The 25119-nt window shown below is 42.1% G+C and overlaps 2 long non-coding RNA genes across 3 annotated transcripts in view; one reads left to right on the forward strand and one right to left on the reverse strand.

Annotated features, from left to right (window-relative positions):
• The window catches only part of LOC134486386 (uncharacterized), a 171291-nt gene that overhangs the window by 142763 nt on the left and 3409 nt on the right, over nt 1-25119 (forward strand). The window contains exons 4-5 of the long non-coding RNA XR_010065233.1: nt 20068-20144; nt 21256-21322. This is a non-coding gene — a long non-coding RNA (uncharacterized LOC134486386). The remainder of the gene's footprint in view (nt 1-20067; nt 20145-21255; nt 21323-25119) is intronic.
• Nucleotides 182-8343, reverse strand: LOC120101576 (uncharacterized). Of its 2 annotated transcripts, none has more exons than XR_005502246.2 (3): nt 4286-8343; nt 3993-4055; nt 182-863 (listed from the first exon to the last, which is right to left on the reverse strand). It is a non-coding gene; the product is annotated as an uncharacterized LOC120101576 (long non-coding RNA). The 2 variants fall into 2 exon arrangements; XR_005502245.2 differs by having other exon boundaries at nt 4270-8343.

Raw genomic sequence — 25119 nt, forward strand, 5'->3', positions numbered from 1 at the left:
GTAAAAGAAGGAGGCCACCACAGAACAGCACAGCCCATCAAAATGCACACTTGTGGGGCCTGGTCCCAGTGGATATATCCATAAGACATCCGAGTGCCTAAGGCACAAGGAATATCATGGAAGAGGAAACAGAAAGATTGTAAAAACAAAGTGAAACAAAAAAACCAAACAAGCAAATAAAAACATTTTTTAAATTTTTTAATAATTGCTCAAAACATTTCTATGACATTCATTTCCCTACATTTCTGCCTTAAGAATCCTTGATTGATTCTTTTACACAGCAATGATTTTGTAATATTTTCTACAGAGAAGATGAGTGAGAAATTCTGCCTTTCCTTTAACACTGTGGATCCAAATGTGTTTAGACTTTCCAGTGATTTATTTAATGGTGCTCTATCTGTAAATTCTGCAGTAGTTTCTTACTGAAGGGTAAAGCTTTTGGAGACTGAAAACACTTGCCTGCCTTAACAGGTCTTTGCTATCTCTCTCATACCAGTCCTACCACGGGGTCAGGGAGCTCTGAAGTTGGAAGCAGGGTGGAAATAAGTAAACCCTTATCACTGAAAGCAAATGTAGGCCAGGATCTTCAAGACAGACCACCAGAAGTTGTTCTCGGAATCCAGATGGATGGAGAGAGGATTCTGTCTGTCCCCACTACCATAGTTAATGTTCTGTTTCCTTCCTGGGGTAGCTGCAATCTCCTGCAGATGACACAGAGGGCTTGGAAAACACCCAAAGTGTCAGCTTGTCCACGGTGTCATGAGTCACTTTCTTGTAGTTGTCTCTGGACAAATTATAAAAGAGAAATTGCCCCTTCAGGGGATCCCCTTCTCCTTGTAGCACCTTTTGTTCTTGGCAAGGACCTGTAGGGACATTTCACAAATAGGACCATCAAGTAACAAATCTGAAGCTCAAAGGATATTTTCTAATCTATAGATACTAGATTTTCATATTTTGATTGATCTTGCTAGAGAAAAGGCTATGTTTTCTCTAGAAAATATTCGCAAATTGTCAAATGAAGACTCAACAAAAAGAAAAGAGGGAGGAAAGAAAGAAGGAAAGAAAGAAAGAAAGAAAGAAAGAGAGAGAGAGAAAGAAAGAAAGAAAGAAAGAAAGAAAGAAAGAAAGAAAGAAAGAAAGAAATGAACAAAGGTCAAAAAGTAGAGAAGCAAAGGATTATGGTGATGTGGTCTCCAACCTATCCCGGAAGTCAGAAGAGATCTCCTCCTCCGTCCACAGACAACACAGCCCTATGGGATTTGTTCTTTGTAGAGTTTGGTAAGCAACCTCCTTTATGAAGCAAAATGCTTGGAAACTTTTTAACTTGTCCTGTGCCTCATTGACTGAACCTAGATTTAAAAAAGATGTAAAATAAAATACCCAAGATTTTAAGGACTTTAGTTAAAACTGTGGGACTCAAAGACTTAGCAGTGAAGACACCAAGCTGGAGAATTTCCCTTCAAATAAACCAAGAGGCAGGAATGTCTACATCTCTGCCATGAGCACAATGGATTTTGATCATTTGCCAGCTATAGGATTCGTGACTAATTTCTTAATTCTCTTAGCAGTCCTGGTCGCCTCACTGAATGTGATGAATGTGTGTGGTAATGCTTAGCTTTGCAGGATGAGGAAGCTCCTAGCCCTGCGCCCTATGTATGGAACTTAATAAATGTGATTTCCTTCCTCTGGTTTTACAATATAGGCCCTCACATTTTTTTTCAGGCAGTTTTCTATGGTGCCTTTCATCTTTACAAAATGGTCCATTTATGTAAGTCAAGTTCCTGCTGGAACCCAAGAGACTCCATTGTTTTTTAAATCCTTTCTAATGCCTGACTTTTGCTTTATCTTCTTTGCTCATAGAGCGAACCCTGAACTTCCACTTCCATGCCATGTGGGGTGTTGACACTAGCCCTCGGAGCAGATGAGCTGGCAATGTTAGGTCATTTCTTTATGCAGCTTTTGATGCACAAGCTTCCTAGAAAGACTGGCTGCATCTCTCTGAGAGGAAGTCTGAGGCATCATGATACATAGTAAACTTTATCTCATCCTGAGACCTCCCCAGGCAATGGGCATTTCTAATTTTGGCAGTGACAGTAAGTAAAAGTCATTTACTTACATATCTGATGACCTGTGCCGAAGCTCTCTATGATGATCGGATGATATTCACTTAGCTATCTTACACCCTTTCCTCTTGAATTGGACAAAGCCTACTTTCCTTAAGGTACACCTAAAACATTCGTTTTAAGGACCAAAGGAAGGCCTTACCCATCTCTTGGCTGTTGAATGTGCCAGATTCTGTTTATTTAGTTTTAAAATTAATCTCCTATCTTTAGAGATCAGAAGCTGGGAAGGAGAAACCTTAGGAGGTAGGATCCTGGATTCAAATGAATTGATTAAAAGGGCAGTGCTTGCCTTTCAGATCCTTGACCTTGCTCATTCTGAAACACTTGGTTCCAAAGATGAAATGAGATGAACAAAAATCAATGCAGAGACATGCCGGAGTACGACAGCTATCTATGGACCCAGTTCCTATCAATAATGTCCTCTGCATGCAAAGGGACAGGCTAACATATGACAAAATCCCTCAGACTGACTTGACTCCATGAACTTAAGGAAACAATGGAAGTGTTTTTAGAAGTTAATCTTGAGCAACTAAGGTATGTGGGATTGGTATAGAAACTTGGGTTCTTTGAGGTAAGATGCTAACTAAATCTTTCTAGTTATCCCCTGTTGATAAAAGTTTGGGGGCACAAAGTGTACCCAGTTTGTTTTCTGTAGGATATGTACTGAGTTTTCTTGACTTGTAGCAAGACTAGTTTTCATTGAAGTTACTAAAATATCATCACCAACTGTCAGGCATGGTTGTGCATGCCTGTAATCAAAACTCTTAGGTAAGGTAGGTGGGTCAAGAGTTCAAGCATAGCCTCAACTATCTAACAGTTTGGCCTGGTACTATGAAATCCTATCTCAAAACAACACATGCACATAAAATCATTGATTGATGACTAGAATGTGTTATTATAAGAAAAAAGACCCCATTGTGGTTTTAGAAATTAACAGATATTAAAAATAACTTAGAAGCTAAAGCAATATAAATAATATAATATAATGCAGGAATTTATAGCTAGAAGAACCCAGGCTCAAGTCGCTGCTGAGACTTGCCTAACTAAAGCCAGCACTCGACCCTGCTGCTATAACGTGAATGCGTCTACTTCAGATTCACATGTTGGAAACTCAGTTCCCAATGCAACAGTGTTAAGGGTTGGGCAGTGTGTTGCATGGGATGCAGCCACTATAGATTGGGTTTGCAGAAGTGAGTTTTCTCTTTTTGCCCTACAAGCCTGCTACACCCTTCATTTGCAAAGGATACAGTATTCCAAGCACCCTCTTAGCAACAGAAAGACCAAGTCATAACCTGCTGATGATTTGATCTTGGACTTCCTGCCCTCCTGAACTAGAAGAAATTAATCCTATCCCTCATAAATTTTATGCCACTGGGTATTCTGTTTAGTCAACACAAAATGGACTGAGCCATCAGCATTAACTTCCAGGTGTTCTGATGTCTAATGAAAGTCAAGTCACAGAGTAATATTTGTATATCATACTGGAATAAACTGGAGAGGACTTGGAGACATTTATATTAGATAGGTGGAAACATTTACAACATTTCCTTTCAGTTTCATCATGATAGCAGAAATAAAATATAGAGTATTAGCAATGGATATTAAATATTGAATTTATATAAAAGCTTGAAATAATTTTTTGCCCAAAAAATTTAATGGGGACGTTGATCTTGCTTCTGAGCATATAACTATATACTAAGTTTTATGTCTGAAATGGCTGCAAGCAAGTCCCGATCAAGTCTTTTTAATGATCTCTTCAAATTCTTGATAGTCACTATTGATGAGAAACTTTGTTCGTACAAGTAGGTAATAAAAAGTTTAAAACCATTTTTTTACAGCCATTCAAAAATTTACAACAGTTGAAATTACCTTTAAGGAATCCAGGAGCTCTTCTTCTATATTTTCTTTGACAGAGGGAAATGTTGGAATCTCCTGTGATAATGAGAATGGGGGTTTAATCCACTCAAAGTTCTGCATTCCAAGCATCTCAAGAGCAAAGTGCCTGGACACGCAGAATGTATCTTTGCTGCTAAACATTTGCCCTGCTACTGATGTAGACTCCATTAAAGGAGCATAACTACTGCAAAGGGCAGTCAGTGTGAAGTTCATGTGAAGGGAAAGGTGTGGGACTGTTTTGTTAGCTCACCTTGTGGGAGTCCTACCTGACCTCCTGGCTTTCCCAATTTCCCACCTTCTCGTTCCAGACTAGACTTGTGCTAGTACAGCGTCTCTGGAGACTACCGACACGGGCAGCAGTGGGCTCTGCAGTCAACTCGTGGCATGGATAAAAAGGAACACTTCCTTTTTCTAAGTGTGCAACTTCATGTGGGTGTGTGCACAAGTGATGAGTGTGTACATTTGTGTTTTAGTGCATGTGTGACCAGAGGTCATCATAGAGTGTCTGTCCCCATAGCTTCTCTCTTATTTTTTTGAGAGAGAGCGTTCATAGAACCTGGAGCTGGCTGATTGGTTAGGCTGGCTAGCCAATGAGCTTCAGAGATCCATCTATCGTAACCCCTGAGGCTATGTCACAATGCCTGACTTTCTCCTTGGTGCTGAATGACTGAGCGCACGTGTTCTTGCTCACATGATAGGCACTTTATTGAATAAGCTATCTCCCCATCTGAGAATACCTTCTTGATTATGCCTGGTGAATTGCAGATGTTCCTGACGTTTATGATACTGGCAGCCTGCAGGGACTACGGAGCAGGCTGTCTGAGCAGTAGATTGACAGCCATCTCAGAACTTCAGATACTCCAGCCCTTGAGCACCAAGGGTTCGCTAGCTCACATAGGCCGGTGACTCTTTGATGGCTCAGATGTCAGGGAGACCAACAGTACAAATGACTGGCCTATACCTGCAAGGGACAGCCAAGAACTGGACCATTTCCACGTAGTCTGTGTTTCTTCTACTTATCAACAGTGTGCCCAACATGGTGTCAGCAGTAATAGACAGGGTATGTCTGAACTTTACAGTGTGCCAGAAAACGTGCTGCCTTATACTCTCTGTGCATAATAAGTAAATTTAAAATATGGTCCTAGAGTTCCCAACAATTACCTTTAATAGACATTTTATTTTACAAATCAATTAAACGTAATAAATTTTATTATACCCACTGTGGGGTTGCAGAGGTGCTGAGACCTTCTCCAGGAAATGCTTGGTGCCACTGTGACTGAGGCAACTGATCGAGCCAAGCAAATATCACTGTGGATGGAAAAATAGAAGCAGGCAATTGCTTTTATCATCTCTTTTTTGCCCAAGCCCCCATTCATTATCTGACTTTGCATACACTTCGTCTGTTTCGGTTCCCCTGGGCTGAGCAGTTTGTGTTATAAAGAGCTGCAGCTCGCGCTGAAAATGCCCTTCTTTCATCTTCCTTTTTAAAAAAGAAACTGCATTTTTCCCTGAGCCTGGAAAGAAGTGCTGACTGGCCAGCCCTGAGTTTCTGTTTATACTGCGAGCAACTGCAGCACAAATCAGCACCAAGTTTCCCTTGATTTCTGCCTGGAACAATATTATCCTATGGGGACTCACTCTGGGGTCCAGAGGGTGATGTATAACTTGCTATTACATGTTTGTGCCCAAGAGGGCAATTTGAGCTCCCCCAGTGCTGCCGGAGAGTGAATAGAGATGAGATGGGAGGGGTACCAGGCAGCCGCAGTCTTGTCGTAACCCATCAGCATCATGTGTTTACTGAAGCCCTACTATGCTGTGTTAGCACTCGTCACTGTAATGTATAACTGCAAGAAACAACTTGAAGGAGACGGGATTTGTTTGGGCTTCTGGTATTAGAGGTTTTGGTTACATGGTCAGCATGCTCCGTTGCTGTGGACCTGATACAGACTATCATGCTGGAAGCAGAGTGAAGCAGTTAGGTTCCTGGGAAATAGGATTCAGACACAGACAGAAAGGAGTCCAGGGCAAAGTACAGTCCCCAGACCTGTTTCAGTGACCTACTTCCTCTGTGGAGGCTCTACCTCTAAGTCTCAGTCATCTCGGTGCCATCGTGCCATGAACCTAGCAGTGAATTAATACACAGTTTACAACAGAAACCTTGTGAGCCAATCCCCAACCAAGACCAGATCCATCAACTGGAGACCAAGCCTTAAATACATGAGCCTTTCAGGGATACCTCCTACCCCATTCATATCACAAGGCACATACACAGCCAGAAGATGAGTAAGAAAGTATTATCTGCTATAGCTAGTAGGAATCTCAATAATTCCAGTTTGGATTTACAGGGTCATAAATTTTCACAGAACGTAGCTCTAGATGGCATCTGAGGACAGGACTTTCCTCTCGGGGCACAGTTTTTGAATCCTCTGCATAGGCATCTATGTCTATACCTTGAGCCCCATGTGGTATTCACTCATCTTTGGAAGAGTTCTTAGTGCTTGGCGTGAGCTAGTGGCAATGGCATGTCCTGTGTCAGTTCTGTCAGACGTTAGCTCTATGACCTTGGGACAAGTCACTTAACTTCTTCAGCTCAGTTTTACTAATTCACTGACTTGTTCATTCATCCAACCAGCATTTAGGCCCTACTTTGTGTCTAGGGACTCCACTAAGGCATCAAAACAAAAGATACACACAGTCCCCCCCCCCAGCCACATGGAGCATAGTACACAAGTGAGAGAGACACAGAAAGATTCCAATAAATAAACAAAAAAAAATGCGAGAAGGATTACGAAAGACATAGATAAAGAGACAAGATAGCAAAAAGGGCATTTGCATTCGATGAAGTAATTAGTGAGAATGTTCTCAAAGAGGTACTATAATCTTAGGAAGGATAATATACTTAGGCATAAAACCAGGATAACAATGTGGTCTTCATTGGGTAATAATGAGGTTTAATTAGACAATGCATATAAAACATTTGATTTAGTGCTTGGCATAAAAGAAAATTTCAATAAATATTTATTATCCTTTCTTCCATTCTGGACTGGATTCAGCATAGATTTAGTCCATAGTGCTCAGTACACAGTACTTACTGTATGGCTTTGTATGTACCTTGTGATATGAATTGGGTAGGAGGTGTCTCTGAAAGACTCCTGGACTTAAGGCTTGGTCTCCGTTGATAGATCTGGTCCCGAGGGCTCTGTTGTAAACTGTGTATTAATTCTCTGATAGGTTTGTGGTTTGATGGCATTATTGAGGTGACCAAGACTGCCATCTAGAGCTGCATTCTGTTAAAATTTACGACTCTGTAAATCCAAGCTGGAAATACTGATTCCTACTCGGTATAGCAGATAATACCTTCTTTCTCATCTTCTTGTCTTTGCCTCTCAATGGATATTGTGGTTATTTCTTACCACTCACCTCAGTCTGTCAATCACTTTCTCCAGTGTAAGACCTGACGGGGACTGGAAAGATGACATCATAGGCTACTTGAGCTGGCATATAAGCTAGAGCCAGGAAGGCCCATTCATTATCCAACTCCATCCATGATCTCATTTTGCTCCCAGAGCTATATGGCTCCGTGTCAGTTTTCCCCACTAATACTGGACTGATTTGGAAAAAAAAGAATAACTGAAGGAGAGAATTGGCTCTTGGGCTTTCTCTTCTCATAGGGCCTAGCCCTTCAATAAGAGGAGACAGGCAACAAATATGTATTGCAAAAGTAAATGGCTGATTGACTAGGTGGAAAAAAATGTTTCTCTTCATTAGTAGTGAATCTTTCACTCAAGCTCCTTCTGTGAGAAAATTTTAATGGGATGTTGTGACTCAGAGTGTTGTAAATAGTACTGTTTTCCTAGGTAGGGTTTGCTTATAATAACATTGAGATTGTAGTACCGGTTACTCTTGGGGGTGAGGAGGGATTTCCCAGAGACAGGGAGAACCCTGCAGACAACTACTATTTCAGTATCAACAAGCCAGTGAAAATTTAAAATCTGTAGATGATATCCACCAAAATGATTTTAAATGGAAAAGAGCCAGCAGATAGAATTGAGCATTGCATACTGGGGAAGGATGCAGAACAATGTACTCTGCAGTGTTCTAGAGGGGGACTCCTGAGCTGGGGAGATCTCACTCACTTTCCATACACAGGTTATGGACTATTAGAGACTGTTTTTCAGAACTGATATCTTAATGTCATTCATAGGTAGTCTTGGGTCTTCTATAAAATACCATTATCTGAAAAGGAAGGAGTATTAGCTAGCATTCTTTCAGTTAGAAAAGCATCTGGGTATCTCCACAGCTGAAGTTCTTACATCTTCTATGTTTTTCTTCCTCTCCCCCTTCCCTCTTCTACCTTTTCTCTCTTCTCCTTTCCCTCCTTCTTTCTCCCTATTTCTTTCCTTTCCTTTCTATGTATGCTCGTATGCTCATTTCTCTTTTATCCAAGTGTGAGTCTGTGGTATTTGTGTGTGTGTGTGTGTGTGTGTTGTTGTTGTTGTTGTTTCATATGTGTTATATATGTGCATTTGTATGTACTAGTGCATGCACTGTGTGTACACACCAAGGCAGGGACAGGATATTGTGTCCTGCTCTGTTTCTCTCCTTATTCCTCTGAAAGGGAGTCTTTCACAGAACCTGGAGATAGGACAGAGACCAGCAAACTCTAAATGTTTCAGTCTCCATCCCACCCCCACAGCACTTGAGTTGCAGACCTGTGAGTGGTCACATCCAGCTTCATGTGTGTGCTGAGGATTCAAGTTCAAGTACCATGCTTGCATGACAAGAACTCTCACCAATGAGCCATTTCTTCAGCCTCTATCCACTTCTCTGAACAACTGCATAGAATGGGCAATCTTGACATTGCTGTCATGGGCCTGTGACTTTTCATTCAGAAGTGACAGTGTAGTGGAATTTCTTAGAGATATTTTCTTCCAGTAGACCTGGACCATCTGCTAGGACAAATATGCAATAGAAGAGACAATTTCCCCAGCATCATCAAGTCAATTTCATGGATCTTGAATGTAGAAATTGGATCAGTTAGACTTTTGAGCCACGTACATAAAGTGATGGCATTGTCTCTGTGGCTTTGTCAACAGATACATCACCACAGACTCTGGTAGTGTCTCACAGTTCTCTTTCTCATTCCACCCTGGACCACCCTCTTGCCAAGTCTTTCTATGTACTCCAGGGAGACCCTAAGGACTGCCCATTTCCTCACACACCAGCCACTTAGGCCTTCAGGTGGCCCCACTCCTTCTCCTGCTATCAACCTTTTTCCTTAGGGCAGGCTGGTAGAAAAGCTCACAGTAGCAACCTCTGATGGTGCCACATTGGGGATGCAGTGTTTATAACGAAGATGAAGCTGCCCAGTCTCCCGAGTCTTCAAGCGCCAGAATAGGAGCTCCAGTTCCTCACACCTCCATCTCTCCATTTGCCTCCTGCCTCAAACAAATGAAGAAATCACCACCAACACCAACCCTCTCCCCTTGCTCTAAAATGAAAAACCGCCAATGAGAGTGATTCAGATTCAGACAGAGAGCACTACAAAAGAACCGTCATTCTTCTATTTGATTCCATAAGTAGCCACATTCCAGCCCATGCTCAGGAGTACCACAGTGTTATGAAAAAGGAAAAAGAAGGTTGTGTTTTCCTCACTGCCCTAAATGCCCCCCTGGCCACCTCAGCGATGCCCGAATTCACTATTCCTTATACACATTACTCACGAACCACCCCTGCCTCCTTGCTCCTCGACAGTTCTATTCATTCATTAACCACAAGTGCAGCTGAACATCACTAACTACCCCAGACTCAGTGGCTTAGAAGAGTAATCATGTCTTTATTTAGTTGATCTAGTTTCTTTGTTCGGTTGACATAGTCTCGAGGCAACAGAACTTGGCTTCCAGCTAGAGAACAGGTCCGGACCTTGGCCTCATGCTTCTTGCTCTCCTCAGAACACCAGGCTGCGTATGATATCGCCTCCCCATGGCAGACAGAAGCACACTTGCAGGTTCTTCAGGGGCCCTGCCTACTAAGAGCTTGCCAGGCAAAGCAAGTCATATAACCATGCCCAGCCTCGGTGGAGGAGGAAGCCATATACTCCAGAAACAGATACAGGGGATGGAGTTGAGGAAGGATAGGGAGAGAATATTTGAAAGACAGTAATGTGCCACAAAGCTCAAATCTAAACGTTCATACTTGGAAAACGTGCTACAGATGTAGTCAAGATTGTGCCTAAGACTGACTGCTCTGACATGTTTGTGTGGAAGGATTACATCCATGCCTCGCATTGTGAGACCATGTGTACAAATATCTCACATCAAAGCATTACTACTTGGTTTCTTGGTCAGCTCCCAGCTGACTGTGTTTGAAACAGTCATGGTTTGCTCAGAGAGAGATTCTTGGTTTCCAGACAACTCACACTCATTCTTAAAGGAATCACGCCTTTCTGTCTTGCCTTGTGTTCTGAAGTCTGGATTGCCCTGAGATCCTCTTTCCTTATTCCTCCTGTGCATCTCTGTTCAAAATTCTCTTTGCATCCCAACGTGTTTTTGGAGAATCTTCTAATGGCTTTGTAAACTTGGAGGAAGGAAGAAACACAGATATCTTTTCTTAGTGACTTTGTACTTCTCTTAGCAGAAGTTTTGCATGTATGTGTTATGTGTGCCTGTGTGTGTTTTGTGATGTACTTATTTCTAGTGGTGTGTCATGGATTAACTAACATTGAAGACCCACAACACATATGTATTCCCTTGCAGGTGAGAAGGAACACAGCAATATGTGGGGGGCCCTTCGTGTCTATTCTGTCTATTCTGCACTGCCATGGATCTGAAATAGCCATATAGAAATGTTCTTTGGTGGGGATGACGACATTGCTTTTAGCAACATGTTTAATTCTTTAAAGTCAATATTTGCAGAACACATAGGCACAGCATGATGCTGCCTTGGAGTTGTTGATTAATCCCTTTGTGGAGCTCCCCCCTTATAAGTTTCCTCTCTATTTTCAGCTTGTCATTAGCCCCGTAATGGGGTGTGTGCTTGTTTGTGTGGGTACATTACCGTATTTCCCCAAAGTCTGCTGAGAACTATGATGAGCCTTTACTCTGGGTTAGTCCTGTAATCCTCCTGGTTCCCATCCTGTTCCACAATTAGTAAGCACGGTCAGGAATGAACTAACTTAGTATTCTTGGGAAGCAAATACCTGAAGGAAGTAAGTATGAGGCTGGTGTGCTTTCTGAAACATTGCTTAAGGAGTTAATGTGTCACCGTGAACCATATAATTGGGTTATTTGATACTGTTTCATATACAACGCAAGGAGGTGCAGGGACACACGGAATGCAGATTAACACTACTCTGTGAACTGGGGGAGCTGCAAATAGTACTTGGGAATCCCAGCCTGAGCAAAGGCTGGTCATCAGGAATCTTCTATAGCCTTGACTTCTTTATCCTATCGTAGTTTTGAGATGGCAGCAGATAGAATTAGAAAAATATCTGAAGGGGCTGGAGAGATGGCTCAGGGGTTAAGAGCACTGACTGCTCTCCAAGAGGTCCTGAGTTCAATTCCCAGCTACCACATGGTGGCTCACAACCATCCGTAATGGGCATCCGATGCCCTCTGCTGGTGTGTCTGAAGACAGCGACAGTGTACCCACATACATGAAACAAATAAATAAATCTTTAAAAACAAAAAGAAAGAAATTGCATTGTTCAGACACTTCATCCTCTCCCTTTAAAATAAAAAAAAAAGAAAAATATCTGAAAAGCTAACTTTATAAGAGGAAAAGAAAAGACTTCCCAGTCTCTGAACCACTTCACATCCCTCCTTTTTAGAGGTTTAAATAAATTTTAATCACAAATCCACTGGGCCATTGATTTTTTTCCCCAACCCATCCACTACAATATGGTATAGTTTTCCTCTTTCTGTTTATGTGCTTGCTTCTGTCGCCTGCAGACTTTCTGAGACATGTTAACGTTGCCTTCCTTCAAATATTAGGGCTTTGCTCAATTTTATTTTCATCTTCAAACACGTAGCATCTGAGAGTCTTAGCTTAGGATCATTAAGTGCCGAGAAATTAGCTGAGTAAAGTGGCTCATAGCACTTGGGACAATTATAGCCTCTTGCAAAGCCAAAAAGGATTTTGAGTCAAGGTCAATCAGTAAGTCTTTTGTTAAATGCAAATTCCATTAAGTTTTATAAAACTCGTTTGTTGGGCAAGATGCAAAAAAAAAAAAAAATGTTGCAAAAACCATTAGAGAAGCCTAGAAGTCACATAGATTTCCCTGGGCAGAGGTCTTCTTCAGATTTCCGCCTGTTACCGGAAGCCAAAGCAACAAATGTCCCTTGACTCTTGAGCCCTCCTTCCCAGCCCGCACATGAAGCCCACAGGCCTCACCGCAGGCCTATTTCTTCTGTGCCAGCAAATCTGCTAATGTCCCCAGCGGCTTCCTTTACAGCCGTGTGATCATCTGTGTATTATTAACTAACCGCAAATTAAAGTCATTACTTGGTGCTTAATTTTATGTAACATTTCTTTGTAATGTGTACAAAAGAAATTTATTTTTAACAGGAGTTTGGTAAATAGCATGTGCCATGATTAATTAGACAATATAATGGGTCTGCGGATTTGAAATTAAATTCAGTACAATTGTTTCTTAAAAACAATTTCTAAAGTGGCATTTCAAGGTGTATGAGTCTTCAAAAGGGAAGAAGTGGGAAAGTAGGAGTGGGAGGGAGGGGAAGAAGAGGAGGAAGAGGAAGAGGAGGAGGAAGAAGAGGAGGAAAAAAGGAAGAGAAGGGGAGGGAGAACACATATTTTTAATTACATACAATGTTATTTGAAATCTATTTTATAGCAAGGAAGAATACCCATGAATAAACTAACAGAGAAACAGACCCAGCACTTAGAAGTCCATTGGATTTTCTCATAGTTCCCACAAATTGTACATGCTCTCTTTTTTACTTACAGATCAGGTGAATTCCCCAAGTATACCTGTGACCTTTTCCTTTGGCTTGGGCACCTCTCCCTAGGTCTTTACATAGCTCACATCTTAGAGACTCTTCAGACCATGCAATCAAAGAAGGTTCCTTCTGTAGCCCAGCCACCACTGAACAAGTCATTCTGAAGACTGCCCTGCTCTGTATTTGTTGTTTTGTCTTCTCCCATGGAGTCCAGTGTTCTTCTACCACAGATGCTTATCTGCCGTCTCTCCGGCACCACTAACAGTGCTTGGCTGTCAGGTCTGACTCCACAGGTCTGAAGTCTCAGGACCACAGCAGGAGGACCACCAGTCTGAGGCCTTCCTGGTCTTCACAATGAGTTCCAGGGTAATTTAATAAGACCCTAACTCAAAAGTGTAAAAGTAAGTGCAGAGGACATAGCTTACTGGGCCAGTATGTGACCATGTATGAGGCCTTAGGTTCAATCATCACCCAGGGGAAAAAATTAAAGAAATAGAAAAGAACTAGAGCAATGCTTGGCACATTACAGTCGCCTTTATAAACCCCGTGAAATGAAAAATGGTTGCCTCTCTCACAAGCCAATAACTGGCTATGCTTTTAACAGAAAAATGCATAGTTGGCTTTCAAAACTTTTCTTAAAGGCACAAAAAGAGGTGTTTTTAAAAAGAAATTTAAAGCCTAGGCACCTGACTGATGCCTTCCACAGAAATGAAGACTGGAAATGTGAACAAATTAGATGGTGAGAAGACCAGGAAGTGCAGGTGATAGTTAATTGTATTTGGTGAGAATGTCAAACATACTCAGAGAAGGGAAGTCTTCAAATCAGCCTGTGCCTTCTACTCTACAAGACGGCGTCCAGTTGATGTGACCCCATTTATGTCACTGGATTAAGCCACTGTCTTTTCCAGTGATAAGTTAAAAGGTTTGACAATTCATTCAATCTTCTTCTGAGACCGCATTCTTGGCCTCGATGAGCTCTCTGATGGCGTAGGGAATCCAGAAAGAAGTAGCTGAACTGGTCACAGTGATCCATAAAGTTCTCTGATCAAGGGATTGCAATTTAAAGAGTATCGTCGTCACATTCAGCATCATGCTGCATGCCAGCTCTATCTTACCCTGTGCTGCAGTCTCTTTCTCTCCTGGGTTCTTAATAAACTCAGAATTAAATCTTTATCAAGTCAATGGGAACCGGTTTAGCAGAACTAATAGGATTTGTTCCTTAATTATGAGTGGGGTCTGGAAAACGCCTTTACAAGTTTTAAAAATTATGCGTCTGAGTGTGTTCTGGGTGGAGATGTATACATGTGAGCGCAGTTGCCCATGGAGTCCAGAAGATCCCCTGGAACTGGAGTTACAGGTGGTTGGGAGCCTCCTTCATGGGTGCTGGGAGCTGCCCTTGGATCCTCTGCTGGTGTAGCAAGAGCTCTTCACCCCCGAGCCCTTTCCCCAGCTCCCCATTTTCTCATTTTGTTAATGTGTTTAAACTCATGAACATTCAGGCCTAGTGTGCAGAGAGCTCCATGTGTTCCCACATACATTTTTCCCAACCTGCTTTAAATAGACGTTCCAGCTTCCCTCTAGGCCACCACCCACCAGAGGCAGTGGAAAAGAAAAGCTTTAAGAGCACGTGGGAAGTGGACCTGTTTAGAGATAGTTCTTTGGGGATGAATCCAATATTCAATGTCAGGATATCAGCAGTTCAGGCCAGTAGCAAACACCAAATATGAATCAGCAGCTGCTGTCCAGTCCTGTCAGCAGACACCACACATAAACCAGCAGCTGCAGCCCAGTCTACTTGGCAGTCACCTCACACGAACCAGCAAGGGCAGTTCAATCCAGAATTCTCAAGGTTCACCAACCTGCCTGAGGCCACCATGGAAGGGGCAAGAAACCACAGGAACCTCACAAGACGTTCTTTGGCAAGTTTCTGTCAATGGCATCACCACAAGTAGAGCTCAGTAACACAACGTGCTGCAAACCAATACATGCTTGTCATTAGTAAAGAATAGAGAGGTAGAGCAATGGGAATCAATGTTCTAGCTCCCACTGTCTGTGGGGTCATATTTATATTCCTTCTGAGGACCATGTGTCCTTTCCCATGTCTGCTTCAGGAAAACATTCTTTCACCTGTGTGCCCCAGCAAAACATCATTTGACATAACTGACTTTCCAGAGAAACCAGAAGTTTCCACTTCACCCGTCCAACTGGAAACATAGGCAAGACATTTCATTCCCTTATCTAGAAATATGGTCCATGTATAGCCATATGGATGAGATGAAAATGTCCCTTTTGGTGCAGTGACAGGTTGCATTTTCATGCTGTCCCTTTGTATTTCAAGATGTAATCAAGAGAGTAGTAAACCCATATTCCAGATTGTGAGCAAATGACTCTGGATTTTCCTCTGGTGCTTTGAATTTATATTTTACATTTAGAATTTGTCCTGCTATACACAGGGATGGATTTGGAGTTCTCTCTTTGCATTTGGCTATCGACAGAGCCTAATGCGTCTTATTCAAAAGTCCATGTGTGCCTTATTAGTTAGGGACGCCACTTGTATCGCACATGAGGTCTTCATATACTGTCAGAATTTTTCTAACAAATGATTGAGGTTCACTTCTGAATGTTTCAGTTTTTACACTTGTCTGATTATTTATGTGTAAAGCCAAACTTTAATTTTAAAGAGGTTTGGCATGTTTTAGTACTATATCACTGCTTTTCTCTTTTTTTTTCACTGCTTTTCTTTTTGAGGGATTTCCCAGCTATTATTTTGTGTTTATTTTTTAATGATTTATATGATCAATTTTTCTAAGACTAGGGGAAATTTTTTTCAATGATGTTTTACCAGAGTTGCATTAAAAGTTTACGTAAACATGGGAGTACCTGGGACCTTAATAGCGCCATGCTTCATGAACATGGTTTACCTTCCTAATTATTTAAGGGCACTTTCTATCTTCAGGAGTGTTTATAGTTGTCCCCATATCACCTTTAAATTCACACTGAGGCATTTTATTTGGTTGCTCGCTATTGCGTGAAGTCTTTATTCTATGGTATATTCCAAACTGGCTTTGTTCGTATCTGTTGATTCAGTTATCATGTTGTTATGGTAGTATTGGTTCTGATTTTTTAAACTGTTGTGTGAATATTGTAGATTAAAGCAAAACTCTGTGTGTGTGTGTGTGTGTGTGTGTGTGTGTGTGTTTGAGAGAGAGAGAGAGAGAGAGAACATGTGTTTGAAGATTACAATTTCTAGCCAACATGAAAAGAGACAAGATTTTTATAGTGAACACTCTATGTTTACTTTAAAAAAAATCTAATGCAGTAATGCATCAAATGCATTGACAGACTAAACACATTAAATGTGCTTTGTGTTCACGCAATATTCATTTTCTAGTCCTGTCCTGAAACAATGGCCAACTAGTGTTAAATGCTGCAAGAACCTTGGATATATCTCTAAATACTGGAATGAGGTAGACCTCCTGGCGTGATGCTTAATTCCGGGTCTGAGGAAGGAAAACGGTTGTCTAAGGGTAATATTTCAGCATGACAGAGTGTAAGGAAGCCATGGAAATATCTGAGGTTCTTCCTAAAGGATTCAAGTACCAGCTTAAAGAAGATCCTACAGGGGATTGGGGATTTAGCTCAGCGGTAGAGCGTTTGCCTAGCAAGCACAAGGCCCTGGGTTCGGTCCCCAGCTCCAAAAAAAAAAAAAAAAAAAAAAGAAGATCCTACTGGTCAAAGGGAGAATTATCTGGGCATCAGAAGGATACTTAATGATATTATTTAAAATAGATCAAGTATAGTTTAACTCACAGGTCCAGAGATAAAAAGCCACACACTCACTTTAAAGTATGCTATAGAACCAATTCATTGTATTGCAGGAAGAAAATTGGTCTCAGAGTTACCAAAAAGTCAAGGGGAAATTTCTCATTAGAGAATTTTTCTAACTAATAAATGATTTAGGAATGACAGAATTAGAATATCACCATTTTGCAAGCTCCTAATTAATTAATGGCTCTGAGCAGTGCTTGCCAATGTGTGCTAACAGCACCAAAGAGAGACAGTCGGACGTTCTGTTTCTTCTAATGTGCACAGGACTCTGCATGTGGAGCATTCTTGACAAAGTAAGTGAATCCAAATCTGAAAAAGATTCTAAACCAAACCATAAACAGACAGTTTACAGTGACAGAGGACTGCGTTAAATATCATCTCAGAGCTCAGTTAGTAAAATCCAAACAGGAAAACCATTTCTCCCTCAACTACACTCCTCAAAAGTTGGAAGACTTGTGATCGAAGCCCTACCTATTCATTTATGCACACATTTGTTTATTTTGCCATTTCTTATTTAGAAACACAGGGGAGAATCACACTTTATTCTTTGTAATTTCTCTATAAGCAAACACTTTGGAAACCTCTGAAGAGATGGCCATTAGCATTCTAATAAGTTTTTTCTTTTTCCTTTTTCTTTCTTTCTTTTTTTTTTTTTCAGGGAGGGAAAGCTTAGTGTTCAGGACAATGGATGCCAAATAAAAGTGCATATTTGTGCCTGCTTAACCTTTTCCACCTCTGCCTGTAGCAACATAGTGCCTTCATTTGTCCATTATCTCAAGTCACAGAGGGAGGAAGTAGATTATTAATGACAGAGAACAGAGGGAAGCTTCCATTTTAGGTAATTTACAAAGTTGGAGAAATTTAATTGGAGTTTAATTGTCCAGTTCCTTCTTTTTGATTGCTAGTAACAGAGCTCAGACCTTTTACCCGGTAGGGCATCTGTGTAGCGTTTTGGTTTCCTTGACTGAAAAAGTATTGGAAAAGCCATCTCTGAGTGAGGCAGAGAAGCCAGAGAACTCTAAAAGGCAAACCAAAGCCAGTGGCCAGTGAAGCTTGAACACCAGTGATCTCTCTGTTCCTGTCATGTTAATAGCCCATGCAAACTCAACAGGAGGATAGAGTAGCCAATGGGCACTGAAACAAAGAAGCCTCTACCTACAACTGGTTATCACTACAAACCGTGGGTTCCCAGCACTTCTGCCTTTTGTGTTGAGGAACTGTGGGGACTTCAAGCTTTAAGAGTCCATGTTCTGGTCAGTACAGTAATATGCTAAGAACAGCCATACTTGTGTAGTCTGTACACATGTACAGTGTTCTGCATTCTCCGTGGATTGGAGGCATTTGATGCCTTCACATGAATGCTCAGCTTCTTTTAATGGCAAAAAAAAAAAAGAAAGATTTTCTTGGACTATGAAAAAACCTGTCCGTCTTCAGATAGTCCAGGATTGAGAAGATAGCTGCCTCCCTAACTCGCTGTCCAAATAAGTTGAAAAATGGCTTCAGACTCACATCTAACATTGCTATGTTGTAACAGTAGCACAAGCCTTCCTGTGCATCTCCCTGTTGCCTGGCAAGCTCCCTGGTTCGGATTTATGTTGGCAGATACAGTGTCCTCCGTGGTGAGAGGAGGATTTCTGATCCCATGAGTCATCCTCTACTGCCTCCCGTATAAACAGTCAAAATCATAGCGTCTCAGTAAGCGTCAGACTATCCCACACTCTCAAACCAAATGTGACCAGGTTTGTACTCACTGGCAAGGTTGTATAGCTCTGGCATTATCTTTGCCCTAACGAATGCTGTATTGCGGAGCTGTTCTCCCTATCTCATAGGTAGCATGGGTAGGACCATTCTAAGAATGTGCTCTTCCCCAAGACAGTCATCCCCAACTCTCCAACCAAACTCCAGTGGGATCCCGGAACTCCAGAGCTCCACTTATGAGACATGGGGCTTGTCCAGTTTCTGGAGCCTTTGAGATGCCTGGTGGTCAGGTCTATGCACTTGGCCTTACAGCCTAGAAGGGATAATATGGTTCCCCAGGTCAGTGGGAAAATATCATGAATGAATTCTGAGGAGCTGAAGACAGGTTGGTAAGTGGAAAAGCAAGTGCTGGTACTGCAGCTGCCCAGGTCCTTCGGTACACCAGCACTAAGAGCACGCAGCCCCCAGTGCCCGCTCACAATGCCTGCTCCCCCAGTATGGCCTTGTCAAACCAGTACAGCACCAGATCAGACAGAGTTCAGACACAGTCAGGTTGGCATGTACTGGCCCACAGGCTTGAACCCCTACAAGGCCATTCTGAGTACCAACATTGGCAGTATCACAGCCACAGTCTATGACTTCATCTCATGAACTGCCCCCAACATCAAGTTAAGAGAGACTTAAATCCACCAGTCCTGATGAATGTGCCTTTTACAGGTCCGGATTCAATCCCAGCTTAATTACATTGGCCTTGACCAACCTGGCATCCATGCAAAGAGGTTAAAGCTCCTACAAGAACCGCAAAGGACTGAGCAGTGAGACAAGTGCAGGCTAAGAGAGGTGAGGCGGGTCCGTACCCATCTCATCCCAGCCTCGCTCCTTATCCACTGTCTCCAATCTGCCCCTCAGGGAAATAATTTGGTCTAAATAATCTCAGAATAGGGGTCCAGAAAAAATAAGTTTAAAATGACTAGATGCATTAAACCATGTACTCCAATCCAACCAGAGATTAAACAAGAGAGAAAGGAGAGAGATTCCTCCAGATCCAATCCTCCTATCTCCAGTTATATTTTATGGAGAACTTACGTCATTCACAAAAGAGATGTAGTTTCCCCAGGGGAGACAGCAGGTGTACATTTCCTCTCAAGGTTATTTAATTGCTGTCAGGAAGACATATGATTAACAAAACCAAATGCTGGAAATATGAAGTATAGACAATTTTAAAGTTGTTTATGTAGTTGATTACCGTATATCATACAATGTGTTTATTTGCCATAAACCTGCCTATCACAAACTGTTTCCACACCTGTGCGTTGGTACTAAACAACCCACCGCTTAGATCTGCACAAATCCTCGGCTCTGAGGATGGCCAGGAACACAGAGTCGCTTTCACTGGTGGCTTGAGTCACCTCCCAGGTACCGGCTTGACCATGTGCTTTGACACCCTCCTTCTGAAGCCAAGGCCTGCTGTCCCATAGTGTCCTCTGCTTGACAATAACCCTCTATGGAAGAAAAACAGTATGGAACTGGCAGGCCTCTACAGTTCCTCTTTGTCCTCCATGCAGTTGCTGCCCTGATCAAGGCCGATATTTGTCACACACTGACACCGAAGAGGCCAGATTAAGAGGAAGCATTTTGAAAGGTGGGGAGTCATTTGATATCTTACATGCATGTCTGTGGGATCTTATAACTTCTAAAAATGAGACTTGATTCATATATATGTTATTGGTCTTTTAAAATTTTCGCTTCTAATTTTTATGAACTGTACCAAATGCCAATGGGTAGCCGAATGGACGTTTAAAAAACAGAATGGATGTTTTGACACAGATCAATTGAGAAGCACTGTCTTGGGGACTGGGGGTGGCTCCTGGTCAGCTGATATCCCAGGACTGTTCCCAGTTTTAAAAAGTCAGCTGTTGGCAAGAATGTGACCCACAGAGATGATCTTTCCAAAGCATCACTCGGAGACAGAAGCAGACCACTGGTACACTGCACCTGCTAGGCTCATGTCAGAGCAGCTCGGCTCCAACAAAACTAAGTCCACTCGGTCCTCAGCTAAACTCTCAAGCCATGAAGTCCTAGCAGTGTGATTAACAAAGTGAGGACTGAAGGGGAGAAAGAGAAGGTGATGAAGGAGGTGGAGGAGAAAAAAACAACTCTACAGACTCACCATGAGCCAGATATTGCCCTACATGTTTTGCATACACACATGATGGATCATGGTGGCAGCAACCTATGGTGGCAGCAACCTGCGATAGCAGTCACACCCACCGAGTCTACAGCCAGGGAGCGGAAGGACGTGAATGCTGATTTCATCACGCTTTTTCCTTCACATTCACTCTGGGCCCCCAGCGCATGGGGTGGGAGAGTTCACATTCAAGTGAGTCTTCCCTCTCTGGTTGAATCTCTCTAGAAATGCTATCACAAACATACACAAATTTGTCTCTGAGATGACTCCAAATTTCATCGAGTTAACGTGAACGTTCATCACCACAAGCATCCGGTGCGTTTACAATGATTTCTGGAATAGCTGTGGATTTTTACCAGTGATTAATTAATTTTTAATTGAGCACATTAGAAATTGTGCTGAACATGTTTTTAAAAAAAGAGTAATTAAGGAATTGAAGTCTAATACCTAGGAAATCAGTGATTTCTATTTAGAGGTTGGGCATTGAGCATAGATGGAGAAATGTTAGTACAGAACACCATGGAAGTTTATGGTTTCACTCTTTTTTGCATTTGGAAATTCTTAGGCCCGGAACAGAACGGAAAATGGAGAAGAGAGCCCAGCATGCCTTGTGCCGTGCCAGAGGAGTACATGTGAGTTGGCTTCCTGTCATCATAACAAAAACCTGAGGTGATTTAATGAGTGAGGTGATCTAATGAGAAGAGGGCTGTTTGGGCTTATGGTTGCCATGGCTCTCTTATCCAAGACTGGGTAGGATCCATGCTTTGGGAGGGTCTGCCAGGGAGTAATGGCAGGGAGTAAGAACATAAGAACACAGTAAAGGACATTGCTCACCTCATGGTTAAAAGACAGAGAGGGAAGGGACCATACAACTTATTTAGAAAGCACCCCTCCAATGACCTAAGAGTCTCACAGGATCACACTGACTCTCACATCCTAGGAGTACTCAGCTCTTTCTAATAGCCATACCCTGGGGACCAAGTTTTAACACATGCTCCTTTGAAGGACCAAACCATAGCAAGACATGAACTGAGACCCAGTCTTACTCTAATAGTTTAAAGTTATTCACCACCAATGGACCGTAAGAGTGGGGGGAATTCCAGGTAGATGTGTATTCTTTGTCCCAGCATTGGCACTGAATATGTTTGAATTTCATAAGGTGTATTTTACAGAGTCCATCTCCCCCACTCTGCCCCCAAGTTGAGTAGAGTTCAATTCCCTCCTTCTGTGTCTATCTACACTATCGTCACTGTTGGAAGCCAGAATTCCTGGCCCACCTTAAGGTGGTCAGAGAAAGTGAACTGTGCACAGATTTTCAGTGTGGTTGTAGGGGTGGATTCAGGAATTTGCCTTAGGGAATCATAAGTGGTGGTAATAGAACATTCGCTCTCACACATCTTTCCACGGCCCTTGTCCCTATTCAGAGGCTGTGGACAAGCCCTGGCTTGATTTGGCAGAGGTCATGTTTGGTTTCAAACCCAAGTGAGTACGGTGGGAATTGTTTTCCCTCAACTAGTTAGAATCTCTTCCCCTCTCCGCAAATTCAAATGCCTAGCAGTAAAACAGCAATGTTGAACCCCAATCAATTAATATTCACTGCTGGCCTGGAACATTCCAGAGCCGTGATTCCTGCCCTTGGGAGCTTTACCCTAATTAACCATGATTCTCCAGAACCTTTCCCAAATTAAGTGGTGAGGTCATGGCTGTAGATCTCTCTCCTGAAGGTAAAGAATAGAGGAAAAAGAGACGAAGGCAGCATCGTCAAGATACAAGGTTAGTTCATGGAAAGCCAACGAAAGTCTATGTGAGGCTTAATGTGGACATTTATAATGAGCCATTTATAGAGAATATATCTCCCCTCTACCCTTCCTTCCTCTCTCCCTCCCTCCTTCCTTCTCTTCCTCTCTTCCTCCTTCCTTATTCTATCTCTTCCTCCCTTGCTTCCTTGTTTCTCTGCCTTGTGTTTCTCAGCTCAGCTCCACTCTTGCAAATGCCATAGGAAAACCCTATGCAGACAGAAGATCTGGGATAGTATTAGTCATTCCATTTTCATTTTGGCAGGCAGAAACGACTACTCTTGGGCCTTCCATTGGCCACTGGTACCTTTGGGCCTTGAGCTGGAGCAGCAGCCTAGAGCTGTGTTTTAGCTTTGCCTTTTGTCTTTGGTGAGCAAAGTATTAAAACCCTTGGTGAGGTTGGCATGAACACACTCGCTTCCTGACGTTAGAGTTGACGAAGTGGGCAAGTTGACTCCATTTAAAGCTGATGTCCTTTAAGACTTTGAACTTGGCTCCTTCGAGTGTTTATCAGGCATCAGTAGCCGTAGCGTGAGTTCTCCTTGTTCTGTGTTGTTATCTAACCCTCCTTCTGCCTTGTCCTGATTATGATACTTGGCAGGTGCTTATTTCCCGGGAATTCTGGAATTACTCCCTTGAGAAATTACCATCATGGAGATAATTGCTTCTCAATGTCATCTGTATTGCATTTTCAGGACTAGCTGGATTTGGTACTGTTCTTGGATCTGGTCATTTCTATAGCACAATGCAGTACAACCTGAAACGTCCATAGCCCCAAGGTCAGGGAGGGCACAACTCACTTCTTACTGTTAATTCTTACATCCTTAGTTAGAACACAGAAATAGATCAGGTACTTGAATAATGTCTTCAAAGGGTTACTATTTTTGTCTTCCCAAGAAGATAACAAAACAGAGGTTGATATTTCAAGAGTACAGGAGGAAAGTGAGAGCTAGGCAGAGCAAGCCTTTGCCGGAGCCACACCTGTTGGAGAGTCCGGATCTGTTGAAGCCCTCAGCCTGTAAGCCCAGCATTCTTTTGAGATGACAGCTGCCTTTATGGGCTTTTCCCGGATTTTTTTTTCTTCAGGATGTTTGATGTTTAGAATGTTTTACAAATGTTTTGAATTTACCCAAAATGGAACTGGTTCTTTTTTTCCCAATCTTTCCCTTCTCCCATTTTTTTAAAAAAAATTACCCTTGACACCAGATCTCCTTTCCCCTCTCACACTCAGACCAACACCAGTTCTCAGTATGTTTCACTTCCTAAATATATTTCTTGAAACTTTTATTTGTGTTGCTTAAATCAATTTGCTTGTTAAATAATTGTTATAATGGAATGTGTCCAATTAAAAAGGATACCAAGAGTATAAAGCAATTAGGAGATGAGTCAAGGTTCCTTTTAAAAATAAAGATTTTGGAGAGGTTTCTTCAAAATAAAAAATTTTTAAATTAGCTTGTGAGTCATCATATTTGCCTTAATATGTTGGGTGGTATGAATGGTAATCACAGAGAAGTTATAAATTTGTGTATCAATATTTTCTAAGTAATACTGAAATGCTTTCTGGGACAATCAGTTTAAATTTGATGTATTACCATTCAAGAACAAAAGACAGTGATACTTTAGGTGGTCTGGTATGATGGTTTGTATATGGTTGGCCCTGGAGTTGCACTATTGGGAGTTGTGGCCTCGTTTGAGTAGGTATGGCCTTGTTAGAGGAAGTTTGTCATCATGGGCATGGGTTTTAAGACCCTAATCCTAGCTGCCTGGAAGTCAGTCTTCTACTGTTTGCCTTTCGGCACAAGAACTCTTAGCTCCTCCTGCACCATGCCTGCCTGGATGCTGCCATGTTCCCACCTTAATGATACTGGACTGAACCTCTGAACCTGTAAGCCAGCCCCGATTAAATGTTGTCCTTATAAGAGTTGCCTTGGTCATGGTGTCTACTCACAGAAGTCAAACCCTAAGACATCTAGTTAGTTTGCCTCACATGACCACATTCATGAAGGTTGGCAAGCAAACATTATTATAATTTACAGATTGAAAACCTGAGATTCATTGTGACTATGTGATTTGCCAAGGTTCACACAACCAAGGCACCTGCATGCACAGGGGTGTTTTTCCCAGCAAGCTTTACCAACATTCCAAAGCATTTTTCCCTCACATTTTAATTCTGAGACAATGGGAAACTTCAGAACAGTGTTGAGAACGCACTGATTTTAGCAGAAGACTGGCATGGATTCACTGAGGCTCAATTGCTTCTCATTTATTTATTTATTTATCCCATGGGGTGTGCATATATGTATATTTGTGTGTGTATGTGTACATGTATCTGTGTGTGTGTGTGTGTGTGTGTGTGTGTGTGTGTGTGTGTGTGTGTGTGTGTAGACCTAAATACATGTGGAGGCCAGATATTAGATGTGTTCTATAGTTCTGTCTTACTTTTGAGACAAAGTTAACTGAGTCTGCTGCTCGTTGATTGGCAGTATTGCTTTGCCATCATGTCCCTGGACTCCCCCTTTCTGGGGGGGGCACACTTACTCATGCTGCCATACCTAGATTTTTTTTTATGTGGGTACTGAGGATCCAATGCCTATTCCCTATGGAGCCATTTTCTCAGACCCAGATAGATTTTC

Source organism: Rattus norvegicus, chromosome 3 (genome assembly GCF_036323735.1).
Source record: "Rattus norvegicus strain BN/NHsdMcwi chromosome 3, GRCr8, whole genome shotgun sequence".
In the NCBI taxonomy this organism is placed as follows: domain Eukaryota; kingdom Metazoa; phylum Chordata; class Mammalia; order Rodentia; family Muridae; genus Rattus; species Rattus norvegicus.